The sequence below is a fragment of the Lepidochelys olivacea genome (genome assembly GCF_965140295.1).
Source record: "Lepidochelys olivacea isolate rLepOli2 genome assembly, chromosome: 12".
NCBI classification, from domain to species: domain Eukaryota; kingdom Metazoa; phylum Chordata; order Testudines; family Cheloniidae; genus Lepidochelys; species Lepidochelys olivacea.
The window spans coordinates 2,432,827-2,451,625 of NC_140422.1; the positions used below are offsets into that span (position 1 = coordinate 2,432,827).

General features: G+C 49.3%; 1 protein-coding gene across 1 annotated transcript in view; it reads left to right on the top strand.

Moving 5' to 3' along the window:
* Positions 1-242: 242 nt before the first annotated feature.
* HYDIN (HYDIN axonemal central pair apparatus protein) overlaps positions 243-18,799 on the top strand; it is a 454,160-nt gene continuing 435,603 nt past the window's right edge. The window contains exon 1 of the mRNA XM_084644216.1: positions 243-316. The gene's annotated coding sequence lies outside the window, so the exon portion shown is untranslated. The remainder of the gene's footprint in view (positions 317-18,799) is intronic.

An 18,799-nucleotide genomic window follows, 5' to 3' on the forward strand; every position in this document is an offset into this window, starting at 1 on the left:
CACCAGGGCCCACAAAAGGTTAATCCAGCTCTCCCCTCCCTATAACCTCCATTCATGACAATCAAATACAATGGGTAGGGGGCCCCTTAAGAAGCTGTCCTCTCCTGCAGGCCCCCAAGCACCAGCCTCCGCCCTTGCCGGCGTCCCTACAGTTGCCATGGAGCCCAGAGCCTGCCGCTAAAGCTCCCTGCTGGAGGGCTGGCAGGCCCTGGTTGCTACGGGAACGAGGGTAACAGCCAGGGCTGGCGGCCAGAGCGGGAGAGGCCGTGGTGCTGGTGAGGCTGTTAAACAGGCGGCAGCAAGAGGGACTGAGCATGTAAGTGTCCAACCACGTCCCCCGTGGGAGCCGGGCCCCACTCTGCAGGGGATGCCTGGGGGGCTCAGCGCAGAGATGGGGGGCAGAGCTCCGGGGAGCCCCAGGCCCAGCTCTGCAGGGGATACCAGGGAGGGCTCAGTGCAGAGATGGGGGGCAGAGCTCCGGGGAGCCGGGCCCCACTCTGCAGGGGATACCAGGGAGGGCTCAGTGCAGAGATGGGGGGCAGAGCTCCGGGGAGCCCCAGGCCCAGCTCTGCAGGGGATGCCTGGGGGCTCAGCACAGAGATGGGGGGCAGAGCTCCGGGGAGCCAGGCCCAGCTCTGCGGAGGATACCAGGGAGGGCTCAGTGCAGAGATGGGGGGCAGAGCTCCAGGGAGCCAGGCCCAGCTCTGCAGGGGATGCCTGGGGGGCTCAGCACAGAGACCGGGGGGAGTGGGCAGAGCTCCGGGGAGCCCCAGGCCCAGCTCTGCAGGGGATACCAGGGAGGGCTCAGTGCAGAGATGGGGGGCAGAGCTCTGGGGAGCCGGGCCCCACTCTGCAGAGGATGCCTGGGGGGCTCAGCGCAGAGATGGGGGGCAGAGCTCCGGGGAGCCGGGCCCAGCTCTGCAGGGGATACCAGGGAGGGCTCAGTGCAGAGATGGGGGGCAGAGCTCCGGGGAGCCGGGCCCCACTCTGCAGGGGATGCCAGGGAGGGCTCAGTGCAGAGATGGGGGGCAGAGCTCCGGGGAGCCGGGCCCAGCTCTGCAGGGGATACCAGGGAGGGCTCAGTGCAGAGATGGGGGGCAGAGCTCCGGGGAGCCGGGCCCCACTCTGCAGGGGATGCCAGGGAGGGCTCAGCGCAGAGATGGGGGGCAGAGCTCCGGGGAGCCAGGCCCAGCTCTGCAGGGGATGCCTGGGGGGCTCAGCACAGAGACTGGGGGGAGTGGGCAGAGCTCCGGGGAGCCGGGCCCTGCTCTGCAGGGGATACCAGGGAGGGCTCAGTGCAGAGATGGGGGGCAGTGCTCCGGGGAGCCGGGCCCCACTCTGCAGGGGATGCCAGGGAGGGCTCAGCGCAGAGATGGGGGGCAGAGCTCCGGGGAGCCAGGCCCAGCTCTGCAGGGGATACCAGGGAGGGCTCAGTGCAGAGATGGGGGGCAGAGCTCCGGGGAGCCGGGCCCCACTCTGCAGGGGATACCAGGGAGGGCTCAGTGCAGAGATGGGGGGCAGAGCTCCGGGGAGCCGGGCCCTGCTCTGCAGGGGATGCCTGGGGGGCTCGGCACAGAGACCGGGGGGAGTGGGCAGAGCTCTGGGGAGCCGGGCCCTGCTCTGTAGGGGATGCCAGGGAGGTTCTCAGCACACAGCTCCAGGCAGGGTCTGGATCTGGATGGATATATCCCCTACCCCAACTTGTGCAGGAGTCCCCAACCCCGCTCTTGGCATGTAATGGATGGACAGACTGTCCAGCTGCCCTTTGGGCACGGACGTGGCGGGGGTTAATGTTCCGGTATGCTGGCTGGCCAAGGGAGGGGTTGTTGGTAACATGTTTGAAGACCCAGTGGTACCTGATCGTAATACATAGGTGTGGCTAGGACCCTCAGCATGGAAAGCTATGAGGGAAAGCAGTGGCCTCTCCCCCGGATGGCTCAGTTCAGTCCCAGAGATCCTAGGGTAGGAAGGGGGTGAGGCAGGTGCATTGGGGCTCACATTTATTGTTCCCTCCCCACCACCCCTGGGTATTCTGCACTCATGTTGATAGGATGTACTGCTATATTAACACTCCTGGGGTGTCCTTTCCCCTCCAGGAAACCCACATTAAAGGGGGTCCTGAGGGTTGCTGCAGGAGGAGGGAGCCCGTAGAGCTCAGGTAAGCTGCAAGGGCCCCCAAAGTTGGGTTAGGTGCACAGGGCCACCATGCAATAGATCCACAAGATTCCCGTTAATCTCCAGGGGATTGTGTGCTAGAATCCATGCTGCCTCTGTAGAATCAGGCTGGGGGCAAACCCCATGCCCTGGAAGAAGAATATGGAGGAAACCCTACAAGGGAAACATCACAGGGCTTCCTCCCCTGGGGGGCATGCTCTCACCTTAGTTTAGGGCACGGGGCTAGTTGTGAGGAGAAGGGGTTCTGCTCCCAGATCTGCCACTTATGTGCTGGGTGACTTGGGGTGAGGTGCTTAGGCTAAAATATTCCAGAGTGGCCTGCCGCTTTGGGTGTTCAGGTTCAGAGGCCTTGGGCCTGTTTTCAGAAAGTCTGTGCACCTACAGCCTCTGTTGACTTTAGGAGGAGTGCTGAGTGGTTCCAGGCCTTAAGTGGCTCAAGTTGCGCGTCCAAAAGCAGAGGTCACTTTGGAACATTTTAGCATTATCTTTTCTGTGCCTCATTTCCCAATCTGTAACCCATAGGATTATAAAAAGATCAGACTTTTATATGGATAAGGAGAATATCCTCAGTTAATTAGAGAGGCTAAAATATTTTAAGGGTTGTAAACTTTCATGCTTCAGGGCATAAACCAATTGCTAGGGGTCAGGAAAAAATTTCCCTTATGGACAGGTTATTCAGTAACTGTCCACTACAGGTTTCTGTCACGAAGCAATTGGTACGGGCCACCATGAGAAACAGGACTTTGAACTGGGTGGCTCAGTGCTCTGATCCAATGTGGTATTTCCATTTCTCAACCACTTCTTTTTCTATATATTCATGATGATGAAGTGAATCTGTTGCTTTTGTGAGTACCTTATTAGGGGAATGTGACCCCATCCCAGTGACACTGGTACAAATGTTCCATTACAGCTCCATATACTGGTTCAAAGCAGCTGGTGCAAGGCACTGTACCTATGTATTCTCGCCCTAATAAAAATACATCAGAGTCCTCTGCTTCTGTAGGCAAATCTCTTTTTGCCTATGCAGAATGGGTGTAGATCCACCTCTGTGGCTCAGTTCTCCACCTCTTAACACCCTGTGAATGCCTCTCCATGCTGTATGGTGGTGGAGCAAAGGAGCAGTTACCTTCCAATGGAAATCTGCTAGATTTCCAGGTGGAAATCCATCCAGAACTTAATACAGCTTGGATAAGTATGTCCCACTGGGTTCTCTCTGGGCAAGGGATCCCAGGCCGTAGCAGCACAACTGCTTCAAAGTCCATGGTGCCAGGGAGCAGTGATGTCCCATGGAGGAGCAGCCCATGTGATGGCTCTTGCCTCCATAGATCTAATACACTACAAGCTCCATTTCCTTTCTTAATCCCCTCCCACAGTAGGAAACTTTGGACCAGATCTAATGCTCATTGAAGTCAGTGGGGCCCAGATACTCAGAGGTATTTAGGTGTCTAACTCCTGTTGAAATCAGTGGGAGTTAGGTGTCTAAACGCATATGAGGATCTTGGCTTAGGAGTCTTTCCGTAGACTTCAATGGGCTTTGGATTAGGCCCTGCTAGAGTTCACCCTGCAGAGTTTTGCTGCTTCCATGGCCCAATCTACTGACATTTGCATCCAATCCTAAAGCACCTTCTTATTTGTTTAGTTTCCTCCTCTCCTTCCCAAAGAGTTTAGCCTCATGCGATGTTTGAAACATTCAAAACCTAACAAACATATTCCAAGCTTCAGCTGGTTTTATTCATGCCAGAAATAAATGGCTTTAAATAAAAGAGAACTTGATGCATGTTAGAAAGCCTGAAGAGCAGAGATCTGTGAAAGGGAAAGGAATATTAAAATATTTAGAAATGGGTTTAGATATTAATTGTAGGTATTCCAGGAAGTCATGAAATTTCAGCATTGTAATGGAACTTGGGAGGGAAATGCTATTGGCATTTTTTAGAGTAACAGCCGTGTTAGTCTGTATTCGCAAAAAGAAAAGGAGTACTTGTGGCACCTTAGAGACTAACCAATTTATTTGAGCATGAGCTTTCGTGAGCTACAGCTCACTTCATCAGATGCATACCGTGGAAACTGCAGCAGACATTATATACACACAGAGATCATGAAACAATACCTCCTCCCACACCACTGTCCTGCTGGTAATAGCTTATCTAAAGTGATCATCAAGTTGGGCCATTTCCAGCACAAATCCAGGTTTTCTCACCCTCCACCCCCCCACACAAACTCACTCTCCTGCTGGTAATAGCCCATCCAAAGTGACAACTCTCTTCACAATGTGTATGATAATCAAGGTGGGCCATTTCCTGCACAAATCCAGGTTCTCTTACCCCCTCACCTCCCTCCAAAAACCACACACACAAACTCACTCTCCTGCTGGTAATAGCTTATCCAAAGTGAACACTTTCCCTACAATGTGCATGATAATCAAGGTGGGCCATTTCCAGCACAAATCCAGGTTTTCTCACCCCCCTCCAAAAACCACACACACAAACTCACTCTCCTGCTGCTAATAGCTCATCCAAAGTGACCACTCTCCCTACAATGTGCATGATAATCAAGGTGGGCCATTTCCAGCACAAATCCAGGTTTTCTCACCCCCCTTGCTTGCTCTTCCATATCACTGTCAGATGAGAATGGAAGTTTAATAAAAAGGAATAACAGGATGATGTAATCTGGGAGCCCTAATTAGTAATCTCAGCTATGGCAGAGTTTATTTCTGTAGTAAATTACAGTTTGACAGTAATAAATTGTAAAATATTGGAGGGACTGGAATGTAGAGGTGGCGGGTCTTGCATCCCAGATTGCAGGGTTTGATTTAAACAGCAGTCAGCAGAGGCAGATTTATAGTGAAACACAGGGTGCCCTGGCATGGGGCCCCCCAACGACAGGGGCCCTCAGGGCAGGGCAGCTGCGGGGGCAGAAGCTTGATCCTGCTGGGTCCTGGGGCTCCTGCTGCAGGCTCCGCCCACACCAGCAACCAAGCTCCCTCCTTCCCCGCCTCTTCCCTGCCTCCTCCCTCAAGCGTGCCGTATTTCTGTCCCTCCCCCTCCTTCCCAGCGCTCCCCCCTGCTGCCAAACAGCTGTTTGCCGGCGCTCAGGTTGCCGGGGCACTCCAGGAGGGAGAGGGAGGGGCCGGGCCGCAGCACACTTGGGGGAGGAGGTGGAGAAGAGGCGGGGGCGGGGCCTTGGGAAAGGGGTTGGAATTGGGGCAGGGCAGAGCAAAGGTGGGGCCCCCGCACTCCCCCCTACATATACTCCCTGCTGTGAGCCGCTGGAATTTCGGGCATCTAGCAGGATTCCCAGTAGTTTCTCTTCTTGGCCACCAGAGGCTAGAGCCTACGCTGGCAATGGAATTGTAGGTAGCCAAGCTGCTGCTTCTTGTGCTCTGCTCTTGCTGCTCCCCTTGCTAGTTCCCAGCCAGTGTGGAGCAGCTGTGTCTGACTGCCCCAGTGCCCTGCCAGCAGAAGGAGTGGGGACTGAAGTGGGATAGAGGCAGAATGAACAAGGCTCCTCTAGGATCTCCCAATCAACCCTGGTTCACTCCACAACCCCGTGGAAAGAAAAGGCCTGGGTAGAGACCTTCGAATCGTGGAAGTCAGCGAATGGCTACACAGGTGGTGTCGGAGAGAAGGCTTTGGATTCTTTGACCATGGGATGGTGTTCCAAGAAGGAGGAGTACTAGGCAGAGATGGACTCCACCTAACGAAGAGAGGGAAGAGCATCTTCGCAAGCAGGTTGGCTAACCTAGTGAGGAGGGCTTTAAACTAGGTTCACCAGGGGAAGGAGATTAAGTTTAGATTAAGTTTGACAAACAGAGTTTGAGATTAAACTCTGGATTAAGTTTAGAAGTGTGAGCAACAAGGGTGATGTCATGGTGGGAGTCTGCTATAGACCACCGGACCAGGGGGATGAGGTGGACGAGGCTTTCTTCCGGCAACTCACGGACATTACTAGATTGCAGGCCCTGGTTCTCATGGGAGACTTCAATCACCCTGATATCTGCTGGGAGAGCAATACAGCGGTGCACAGACAATCTAGGACGTTTTTGGAAACTGTAGGGGACAATTTCCTGGTGCAAGTGCTGGAGGAACCAACCAGGGGCAGAGCTCTTCTTGACCTGCTGCTCACAAACCAGGAAGAATTAGTAGGGGAAGCGAAAGTGGATGGGAATCTGAGAGGCAGTGACCATGAGATGGTCGAGTTCAGGATCCTGACACAGGGAAGAAAGGAGAGCAGCAGAATACGGACCCTGGACTTCAGAAAAGCAGACTTTGACTCCCTCAAGGAACTGATGGGCAGGATCCCCTGGGAGAATAACATGAGGGGGAAAGGAGTCCAGGAGAGCTGGCTGTATTGTAAAGAATCCTTATTGAGGTTACAGGGACAAACCATCCCGATGTGTAGAAAGAATGATAAATATGGCAGGCGACCAGCTTGGCTTAACAGTGAAATCCTTGCTGATCTTAAACACAAAAAAGAAGCTTACAAGAAGTGGAAGATTGGACAAATGACCAGAAAAGAGTATAAAAATATTGCTCGGGCCTGCAGGAGTGAAATCAGGAAGGCCAAATCACACCTGGAGTTGCAGCTAGCAAGAGATGTTAAGAGTAACAAGAAGGGTTTCTTCAGGTATGTTGGCAACAAGAAGAAAGCCAAGGAAAGTGTGGGCCCCTTACTGAATGAGGGAGACAACCTAGTGACAGAGGATGCAGAAAAAGCTAATGTACTCAATGCTTTTTTTGCCTCTGTCTTCATGAACAAGGTCAGCTCCCAGACTACTGCACCGGGCAGCACAGCATGGGGAGGAGGTGACCAGCCCTCTGTGGAGAAAGAAGTGGTTCGGGACTATTTAGAATAGCTGGACGAGCACAAGTCCATGGGGCTGTATGCGCTGCATCCGAGAGTGCTAAAGGAGTTGGTGGATGTGATTGCAGAGCCATTGGCCATTATTTTTAAATACTCATGGCGATCGGGGGAAGTCCCGGATGACTGGAAAAGGGCTAATGTAGTGCCCATCTTTACAGAAGAGAAGAAGGAGGATCCTGGGAACTACAGGCCAGTCAGCCTCACCTCAGTCCCTGGAAAAGTCATGGAGCATGTCCTCAAGGAATCAATTCTGAAGCACTTCGAGGAGAGGAAAGTGATCAGGAACAGTCAGCATGGATTCACCAAGGGCAAGTCATGCCTGACTAATCTAATTGCCTTCTATGATGAGATAACTGGCTTGGCGGATGAGGGGAAAGCAGTGGACGTGTTGTTCCTTGACTTTAGCAAAGCTTTTGACATGGTCTCCCACAATATTCTTGCCAGCAAGTTAAAGAAGCATGGGCTGGATGAATGGACTATAAGGTGGATAGAAAGCTGGCTAGGTCATTGGGCTCAACGGGTAGTGAGCAATGGCTCTATGTCTAGTTGTCAGCCGATATCAAGCAGAGTGCCCCAAGGGTCGGTCTTTGGGCCGGTTTTGTTCAATATCTTCATAAATGATCTGGAGGATGGTGTGGATTGCACCCTCAGAAAGTTTGCAGATGACACTAAACTGGGAGGAGAGGTAGATACGCTGGAGGATAGGGATAGGATACAAAGGGCCCTAGACAAATTAGAGGATTGGATCAAAAGAAATCTGATGAGGTTCAACAAGGAGAAGGGCAGAGTCCTGCACTTAGGAAGGAAGAATCCCATGCACCGCTACAGACTAGGGACCGAATGGCTAGGCAGCAGTTCTGCAGAAAAGGACGTAGGGGTTACAGTGGAGGAGAAGCTGGATATGAGTCAACAGTGTACCGTTGTTGCCAAGAAGGCCAATGGCATTTTGGGGTTTAGAAGTAGGTCCATTGCCAGCAGATCGAGGGATGCGATCATTCCCCTCTATTCAACATTGGTGAGGCGTCATCTGGAGCACTGTGTCCAGTTTTGGGCCCCACACTACAAGAAGGATGTTGAAAAATTGGAAAGAGTCCAGCGGAGGGCAACAAAATGATTAGGGGACTGGAACACATGACTTATGAAGAGAGGCTGAGGGAACTGGGATTGTTTAGTCTGCGGAAGAGAAGAATGAGGGGGGATTTGATAGCTGCTTTCAAGTACCTGAACGGGGGTTTTAAAGAGGATGGATCTAGACTGTGCTCAGTGGTAGCAGATGATAGAACAAGGAGTAATGGTCTCAAGTTGCAGTGGGGGAGGTTTAGGTCAGATATTAGGAAAACCTTTTTCACTAGGAGGGTGGTGAAACACTGGAATGCGTTACCTAGGGAGGTGGTGGAATCTCCTTCCTTAGAAGTTTTTTAGGTCAGGCTTGAGAAAGCCCTGGCTGGGATGATTTAGTTGGTGTTGGTCCTGCTTTGAGTAGGGGGTTGGACTAGATGACCTCCTGAGGTCCCTTCCAACTCTGATATTCTATGATTCTATGATTCTAACCGCCTCTTCCTTCTCAAAGGGCCTGCATGCCCACCACCTGCTGAGGTTGCCCCAGGATTCCTTCAGTTTTCCAGCCCCTCAACCTGTCCCTTTGTCACTCAGTTGCCCCTGGTTCCTACACCTGCCTCTGAGGTGTAGTCTCCTTGCTCTCCCTACCTGTTCCATGAAGCTGTACAAAACACAGCAGCTCTGCATTCGTGGAAGGGAAGATACTTTCACTGGCTGTTTATCTCCACAGGCTGACAAAGGCTCAGATCCTTAAAGATGTTGGATACCCACAATGCCCATGGATTTGTGGAGAGCGGTGGTGTTCAGCACACTGTAATCAGTTCATTGCAGCACTTAGGGATGGCGTGCACAGAGTGTTATGGACTGCTTACATGCATGAGGCTCTGCTGTTGCCCATGTGGCTGGGTGCCATGCGAGAGACATATTCTGCAATGGATCCATACAGTCTGGCCGGTCTCTTGCTGAATCAACTGGCTGGGTCTATAGCCAATTTTATTTTTAAGTCTTGAGCCTTTCTTGATTAGATTTTAAACCTCCGAATAATGAATAGTTTCAGAGTGGTAGCCATGTTAGTCTGTATGAGCAAAAACAACAAGGAGTCTTTGTGGCACTTTTGTTAGTCTTTAAGGTGCCACAAGGACTCCTTGTTGTTTTTGAGAATAATGAATGTTAGTTTTCAAACCAGATTTCCTCACTAACAGATTAAATGAGTTGCTGTTTTTGTTTATAACTTACGCTGTGCTGCAAATTCCTTGGCATCCAAGAGGAGTTTGTGAAGTTGGGTGTCCTTGTCTGTTTTTTGTGTGCCTGCTATTAATTGAAGCATGCACCATATATAAACAAGAGGACAACCCCAAAGGAATGGTCAGAGTATGCTATGCTGCAGGAAAAAGATTGACTCTGTTCCACCTTTTGCCTTGATATTACCAACGTCCTTGCTGGTTGCATAAAACAGAATCTGAATCCTAGTTTGTGAGTTGATGTGGAAATTTCTTTTCTTAAAGAACTAACTAGCTTATCCGCAGTGATGAAATTAACTTATCTGATATTCTTGGAACGTTAACAGATGCCGTTAGAAGGTGTTCTTTGGAATGCTGCTGCAATCATTCATAGCAGAGTGATTCATTCATAATAATAGATGAGCTTCTGTGATTTACAAGGAAATAATTCTGTTGAGGGATCTTGGTGACATAAAGCATAGCAGCACAGGCCAAGTCACCGGCTCATCCAAGGAAGAAATGATTCCACATAACGCTGTGTGTCCTGTTTGTTCAATGATAGATGGTTCTAACAGTGACATTACATTTAAAAAAGAAATACCTAAAACATTAATTAGTGCAACAACTCAATTAAAGACTATAACAGCTACTATGAAAGTTAAAGAGCCAACACTTACCCTATCCTCAAATTCTTTTTTGTAGCATATGCGCAACATGCCTCAGGTGGCACGTGGCCGGGATTCAAAACAGAATTTGGTCTGCTGGTTGGATCATTAGCTCCCTGGCTAGGGCCGGGTAGTGATGGGGAGTGCAATGTGAACACTGATCCATGCCCCCTATCCTCGAATTAAAAAACTCCCAAAGCATACAGCTTTTTCCCTTTTTGAAAACAAGTCAGTGTTCTTACATGAAGATGGTAAATATAATAAAATCCCTGTTTCTTTGCCGGGTGACCCATCACAGTAAAAGTAAAGCTGGTTGGATGGGCTTATTTGCAGTTATCATGTGTATATCTTTGCCACTTGCTCTGTTCTTGGGTTCCATTGGGGGTCCTGAAACATGCAAGCTGCTCACAAGAACAGAGTAGGTGGGCAGAGTGGAGGGATTATGTAGTGGGAACGCTTGTATTTTACAGGATTCTCTACAATCCAAAAGCAGTAGGTTAAATGTTGTGCTGATTTACACCCCGTGCAGTTCAGCTCTGTCTATTTTAGGTGCTTATCTGGCCCCCAGCTGTGCAGTATTTGAGCACCTCTCACAACACCCCTGTGAAGCTGGATATGAGTCAACAGAGTGCCCTTTTGTCCAAGAAGGCTAACAGCATTTTGGGCTGTATAAGTAGGAGCATTGCCAGCAGATCGAGGGAAGTGATTATTCCCCTCTGTTCGGCACTGGTGAGGCCACATCTGGAGTATTGCGTCCAGTTTTGGGCCCCCCCACTACAGAAAGGATGTGGACAAATTGGAGAGTCCAGTGGAGGGCAAGGAAAATGATTAGGGGGCTGGGGCACATGACTTATGAGGAGAGGCGGAGGGAAATGGACTTGTTTAGTCTGCAGAAGAGAAGAGTGAGGGGGGATTTGATAGCAGCCTTCAACCACCTGAAAGGTGGTTCCAGAGAGGATGGAGCTAGGCGGTTCTCAGTGGTGGCAGATGACAGAACAAGGATCAGTGGTCTCAAGTTGTAGTGGGGGAGGTTTAGTTAGGTTGGATATTAGGAAAAACTATTTCAGTAGGAGGGTGGTGAAGCACTGGAATGGGTTACCTAGGGAGGTGGTAGAATCTCCATCTGTCAAGGCTGATTCCCCACTCTGGCACTTCGAGTGCAGAAGGTGGGGGCCCGCAAGGATTCTAAAAATTAATACTGGCCACTCCAGTCTTGTATTAAACTCCCAAGGTTACAGCTTCTCTCTGACCTTGGATGGATAGATGCTGCCACCACCCAAGTGCAAAAACCCCCTTTTGAGAACCCAGAAAGGTGCACTTGGGAATTCCTTCCTGTGGGGTATCCTCAAGCCCTTTCACCCCCTCCCTCCGGGGAAGAGCTGAGAAAGAAAAACAAAGGAAATCAGCTCTTGCCACCAGCTAGTTAAACAACATATGCACAAACCTCTTAGGATACATAAAAAACCCAATCATAGAATCATAGAATATCAGGGTTGGAAGGGACCCCAGAAGGTCATCTAGTCCAACCCCCTGCTCGAAGCAGGACCAATTCCCAGTTAAATCATCCCAGCTAGGGCTTTGTCAAGCCTGACCTTAAAAACCTCTAAGGAAGGAGATTCTACCACCTCCCTAGGAAACGCATTCCAGTGTTTCACCACCCTCCTAGTGAAAAAGTTTTTCCTAATATCCAATCTCAACCTCCCCCACTGCAACTTGAGACCATTACTCCTCGTTCTGTCATCTGCTACCATTGAGAACAGTCTAGAGCCATCCTCTTTGGAACCCCCTTTCAGGTAGTTGAAAGCAGCTATCAAATCCCCCCTCATTCTTCTCTTCTGCAGGCTAAACAATCCCAGCTCCCTCAGCCTCTCCTCATAAGTCATGTGTTCTAGACCCCTAATCATTTTTGTTACCCTTCGGTGGACTCTCTCCAATTTATCCACATCCTTCTTGTAGTGTGGGGCCCAAAACTGGACACAGTACCCCAGATGAGGCCTCACCAATGTCGAATAGAGGGGAATGATCACCTCCCTCGATCTGCTGGCAATGCCCCTACTTATACACCCCAAAATGCCATTGGCCTTCTTGGCAACAAGGGCACACTGTTGACTCATATCCAGCTTCTCGTCCACTGTCACCCCTAGGTCCTTTTCTGCAGAACTGCTGCCTAGCCATTCGGTCCCTAGTCTGTAGCGGTGCATTGGATTCTTCCATCCTAAGTGCAGGACCCTGCACTTATCCTTATTGAACCTCATCAGATTTCTTTTGGCCCAATCCTCCAATTTGTCTAGGTCCTTCTGTATCCTATCCCTCCCCTCCAGCGTATCTACCACTCCTCCCAGTTTAGTATCATCCGCAAATTTGCTGAGAGTGCAATCCACACCATCCTCCAGATCATTTATGAAGATATTGAACAAAACCGGCCCCAGGACCGACCCTTGGGGCACTCCACTTGATACCGGCTGCCAACTAGACATGGAGCCATTGATCACTACCCGTTGAGCCCGACAATCTAGCCAGCTTTCCACCCACCTTATAGTGCATTCATCCAGCCCATACTTCCTTAACTTGCTGACAAGGATACTGTGGGAGACCGTGTCAAAAGCTTTGCTAAAGTCAAGAAACAATACATCCACTGCTTTCCCTTCATCCACAGAACCAGTAATCTCATCATAAAAGGCGATTAGATTAGTCAGGCGTGACCTTCCCTTGGTGAATCCATGCTGGCTGTTCCTGATCACTTTCCTCTCATGTAAGTGCTTCAGGATTGATTCTTTGAGGACCTGCTCCATGATTTTTCCAGGGACTGAGGTGAGGCTGACTGGCCTGTAGTTCCCAGGATCTTCATTTGGCCCTCCTGATATGATTCCTACATGCCCGAGCAATATTTTTATACTCTTCCCTGGTCATATGTCCAACCTTCCACTTCTTGTAAGCTTCTTTTTTATATTTAAGATCCGCTAGGATTTCACCATTAAGCCAAGCTGGTCGCCTGCCATATTTACTATTCTTTCGACTCATTGGGATAGTTTGTCCCTGTAACCTCAACAGGGATTCCTTGAAATACAGCCAGCTCTCCTGGACTCCTTTCCCCTTCAAGTTAGTCCCCCAGGGGATCCTGGCCATCCATTCCCTGAGGGAGTTGAAGTCTGCTTTCCTGAAGTCCAGGGTCTGTATCCTGCTGCTTACCTTTCTTCCCTGTGTCAGGATCCTGAACTCAACCAACTCATGGTCACTGCCTTCCAGATTCCCATCCACTTTTGCTTCCCCTACTAATTCTACCCGGTTTGTGAGCAGCAGGTCAAGAAAAGCGCCCCCCCTAGTTGGCTCCTCTAGCACTTGCACCAGGAAATTGTCCCCTACGCTTTCCAAAAACTTCCTGGATTGTCTATGCACCGCTGTATTGCTCTCCCAGCAGATATCAGGAAAATTAAAGTCACCCATGAGAATCAGGGCATGCGATCTAGTAGCTTCCGTGAGCTGCTGGAAGAAAGCCTCATCTACCTCATCCCCCTGGTCCGGTGGTCTATAGCAGACTCCCACCACTACATCACTCTTGTTGCACGCACTTCTAAACTTAATCCAGAGACACTTAGGTTTTTCTACAGTTTCGTACCAGAGCTCTGAGCAGTCATACTGCTCCCTTACATACAGTGCTACTCCCCCACCTTTTCTGCCCTGTTATTTAAAAAGGTAAATTTTATTAAAAACAAAAAGAAAGAAAATACCTCTGGAACATAGGTTTTGCTAGATTTTAAAAACCCGCTTACAAAAATAAAATGTCAAGAATAACCTTCTTGGGGTCCAGCTTAATGGTTACAAGCAAAACAAAAGCATCTGGGGTTAGCACAGAGGAGTCCACAAGCCAATAAGAAATAAAAGAAATAATCCTAATCATGTCTTCCTAGACATTCTCTGATTTACTTACATATCTGGGGTTTCAGATAAGCAATTCCTAGGTATGATTTGATGATTTTTCATACCTGGTTTAAAGCTTCCTATAGCATAGTTTAACCCTGTTCCTGCTCTGTGTCTCCTCTCTCTGGAGAACAACTACAGACAGACAAAGGGAAAGATTTTTCCCAATTTTAAAAAAATTCTAGCCCTCCCATTGGCTCTTTTGGTCAGGTGTCCACTCTCTTCTTTTTACCTATGGGCTTTTAAAACCCTTTACAGGTAAAGCAAGTAGAGAACAGCTACCAAGAGGGTTTTTATAGCTAACTGGCTGGCTGGGTGTCCATAAAAGGAAGCTACCCCTTCCCCACCTTCATTTATCACACCATCCTTAGAAGTTTTTAAGGCCCAACTTGACAAAGCCCTCGCTGGGATGATTTATAGAATCATAGAATCATAGAATATCAGGGTTGGAAGGGACCCCAGAAGGTCATCTAGTCCAACCCCCTGCTCAAAGCAGGACCAATTCCCAGTTAAATCATCCCAGCCAGGGCTTTGTCAAGCCTGACCTTAAAAACCTCTAAGGAAGGAGATTCTACCACCTCCCTAGGTAACGCATTCCAGTGTTTCACTACCCTCTTAGTGAAAAAGTTTTTCCTAATATCCAATCTAAACCTTCCCCACTGCAACTTGAGACCATTACTCCTCGTTCTGTCATCTGCTACCATTGAGAACAGTCTAGAGCCATCCTCTTTGGAACCCCCTTTCAGGTAGTTGAAAGCAGCTATCAAATCCCCCCTCATTCTTCTCTTCTGCAGGCTAAACAATCCCAGCTCCCTCAGCCTCTCCTCATAAGTCATGTGTTCCAGTCCCCTAATCATTTTTGTTGCCCTTCGCTGGACTCTCTCCAATTTATCCACATCCTTCTTGAAGTGTGGGGCCCAAAACTGGACACAGTACTCCAGATGAGGCCTCACCAATGTCGAATAGAGGGGAACGATCACGTCCCTCGATCTGCTCGCTATGCCCCTACTTATACATCCCAAAATGCCATTGGCCTTCTTGGCAACAAGGGCACACTGCTGACTCATATCCAGCTTCTTGTCCACTGTCACCCCTAGGTCCTTTTCCGCATTTAGTTGGGGTTGGTCCTGCTTTGAACAGAGGGTTGGACTAGATGACCTCCTGAGATCTCTTTCAAAGCTCGTCTATGATTCTGTGAGGCAAGGTGGTGCTGTTATCCCCATATGTGCAATAGCGATATGAGGCGCTGAGCAATAAGTGCCAAGGTCACCCATGACATCTGTGAACCCAGGTTTTCTAAGTCCTAGACTAGTGCCCTAACCACCAGGCCATGCTTCCTCTTATCAGTGGCAGGGCAAACTATACAAGTGTTGCCAAAGTGTAAGGAAGAGACAGACTGCTTTTTTGTCAGCAGGAGGTATGGTCTGCTCAGGATGGCACTTTACACTGTGTGATCTCCTGTTTCTGTTTGTCAGCAAAGTCTGTTCCCGATCCAGTGGCAGGTTACTACATAATGCAGTGTCTTCTCTGGTGTCTCTTATCTGTCGTGTACATTAGGCATAGCTTTTCATCATCACTTTTTGATGCAGGGTCTTTTATGATTCTTGGTCGTTTCAGGGAATATTGTTTTCCTACTCCCTCATATTTTGGAAATTGGAGTGGAAGATCTCAGCTCTCTCCCCCGAAATGACCAAGAATCACAGTCATAGCTAGTCATTCCTTCCTGGGCTTGGACGTTAAGCCTCTTAATTTCCACCTCTACTTTATGGTCGCTGGTCATCCTGCCTCATTGAAAGATGCTCTATTGAGGTTTTGGAAACAAAAGACTTCTGTTTATTCACACAGCATATACAGCACAAGCAGTAGAAGGCTTCTGTACCCCATCCTTCCCTTGTACCGTGTCCCAGAACTGCCTAAAGGACGATCACTTCTAGAGGATAACTTAGTCATATAAAAGAGGAAGAAATGCCACAATATAGCAAGAAACTGGGTAGGTGAGAGATGGAGAGTGAGAGGAGAATTAGGAGCCTGGGGTGCAGTAAGGATTGTGGAGCCATCATCAGTGGTAGAGGAGAGGAGCAAAAGGAAAAATTTTTCAAAAAGACACAGATTGAGGATGTCAGGGGTGGGGTGGGGGATGTGACAGATAGCTGTGGGGAGATACTGCGGGGGAGATACTGGGCAGCTGGGGAGAGCCTGGTCCAGAAAAGTACATCTCAGGGTCATTCATAGAGGTTGTAGTAGATATCAGGGAGGTAACGAGAGAGAAGAGGAGGTGACCAAAAACAGTCCTGAAGGTCAACAGACAAGCAACAAGGGAAGATGAAGATGCCTTTTTCAAAGTTAATCTGCTGTTATGGGTATCTCTGGAGCCCTGTGTTGGAGTGGGTATGCAAACATAATGCTGCATCCTGGCTGAGCGGGGACTGAAACTGACTTGTGGGTCTTAAAGCATCAACCTCTACTGGCTGAACTAAAAGACACAGCTGTTAGCTAAGACTGTAGCAGGCTCATCAACCTTTATATGTAGCCCAGCCACCACTAGATGGGGATGGAGCACACTGGGTGCGTGTCAGTTACACACAAGGAGGGAATGGAGCAGCACACTGGGTGAGTGTCAGTTACACACAAGGAGGGGATGGAGGAGCACACTGGGTGCATGTCAGTTACACACAAGGAGGGAATGGAGCAGCACACTGGGTGCGTGTCAGTTACACACAAGGAGGGGATGGAGGAGCACACTGGGTGCGTGTCAGTTACACACAAGGAGAGGATGGAGGAGCACACTGGGTGCCTGTCAGTTACACACAAGGAGGGGATGGAGCAGCACACTGGGTGCGTGTCAGTTACACACAAGGAGGGGATGGAGGAGCACACTGGGTGCCTGTCAGTTACACACAAGGAGGAGTTTCCTGCAGAGGGAAGAGAAGCTGCCCAGCAGCGGTTGGTGCTGTCAGTGCCTCTTTCAAAATTCCACCTGCTGTGTTCCATGTTCTGACACAGGCCACTGATGGTCATTGGAAGGTAACGGCTTTTAGTCACAGCCGACCAGAAATGGAGTAGAGCCAGCCATACAGGTGAAAGGGTCCTAGTCCCCTGGGCCATCCAGCAGGCAGTAGTTCAGAAATCCGAGTTCACTCAGGCAGCAGGGCCTCCCGAAAAGTAAATCAAGCCTTTATGAAGTGGCAGGAGGAGCTTGAGTTGTGCTTCCCAAGGTATTGAGTGACAAAGCGAAAGGAGAATAAGGCTCCAGCCACTCTCCAGCCATAACCGAGCCAGGGAATTCAGTTACCACATGGTGAACAGTTGTAGCACAGACAGCACTGAGCTGTGTGCCGGTATTATGGGTATTATAACGTCTTGGACACTCCAGGGTTTTAACCAGTTAGGGAATTGGACCATAGCTTTGAACTGTTGTATCTGGATCTTGTGACTCGGTTGTAGCTGTTGGAGTAGATGGGGCCTTTAAGAGCAGGCTGTAGACCAGCCCTGCCTGGTGACCAGTGTGAAATGCCTTCTTCCTCCCCAAGCAGAAGGGGATGACGTAAAACAGGCCACACAAGAGAGGAGCCCAATGGCCATGAGAGATGTTGAGTGTCTCCATTCTAGGGCAGGAGAAGAGTGTGGAGCTGGGGGTTGGCAAAGTACAAGAAATATAAACTTGGGAATTATAGAAAAAAGTGGAGCAAGTTACAGTTAAAGATTGGAACAGATAATCCAGTTATTCTTGAAATACCATTATAAAAACGCTCACCATAGACATGTCAGGGGTGATTCTTTTATGTTTGCATTTTCAGCTTGAGCCATTAGGGCTCCTTCTAGAATGACTATGAGCCTGTAAGACACAGTGTTAACGGTCCTTGAGCTGCTGCACCCAAGTATCCTTATACAGTCAATGTGTGTGGGTACCCTAAAAATGTCACCATCCATTTTTTGACTGTCAGATTGGCCTTTCTGTCTATCAGAATTCTTATACTGTGCTTAACACTGCAGGAGCTGAACTGAACAATAGAATAGGCCTGGTTTTTATGATTGATTAAAATATGCATTCAGCCCAGCAAGGTGCTGCCTGTGCACTGTATTTGCAGATCCCACTGAAATCAAATCATGCTCAGTACTTCACTGGGTTGGACCGTGTATTCTCAACTAGGACTAAATGGTGGCTTTGTTCTTTGTTGTGCTGGCCATGGAGCAGATCAGAAGGAAGTCTGTGATTTTCAGAGTCCTGGGTTTTCCCTTTCTCCAAGGGGGAAGTAACCTATGCTAGATCCCATGGAGCACTGCGGCAGGTACACTGGTCATTACTTCCCGGCCTGGGGGTTGGAACCATGTCTCCTCTCTCATTCCCCTCCCCACCCCACCAACTTGTATAGAGGACGAATGTACCAGCTCTGCATAGGCTATGTCCCTCCACATGCTGCTACCTCCTGTATGGGGTGTCAGAGGGTGCCTTGCACCACCTTACTTCTCTGTGCGGTGCCATAGTTTGACCCTTTATTAGCAAGCGGTCTTACATCTAAAGGGCCTGATCCTGGGAGCCTTCTAAAAGCAGCACTCACCTTAAAGTCAACAGTGACTGGTGGTGTTGGTGATTGGGGGAAGGGAGGGGCAGAGTTCAGACATGCAAAGTGAGAACCTGATCCTGTGAAAAGCTCAGAACTGACGGCAATCGGCATCTCGCAGGATTGGGGCCTAGAGACTTTATTCAGCCTGTTTACAGTCCTTGCTTTAGACCCGTGATACTCAGACCTCAGTGGTTCAGGAGCCAAATTAGCCATCAACTTTACCCAAAAGAGCCACAGTTGTGTGAATTCATTGTTTCATTTACTGTTTTTATTAATATATACATCATTGTCACAGCAAAAAGGCTGACCAAGTATTCTTCAATTGGTTAATAACATA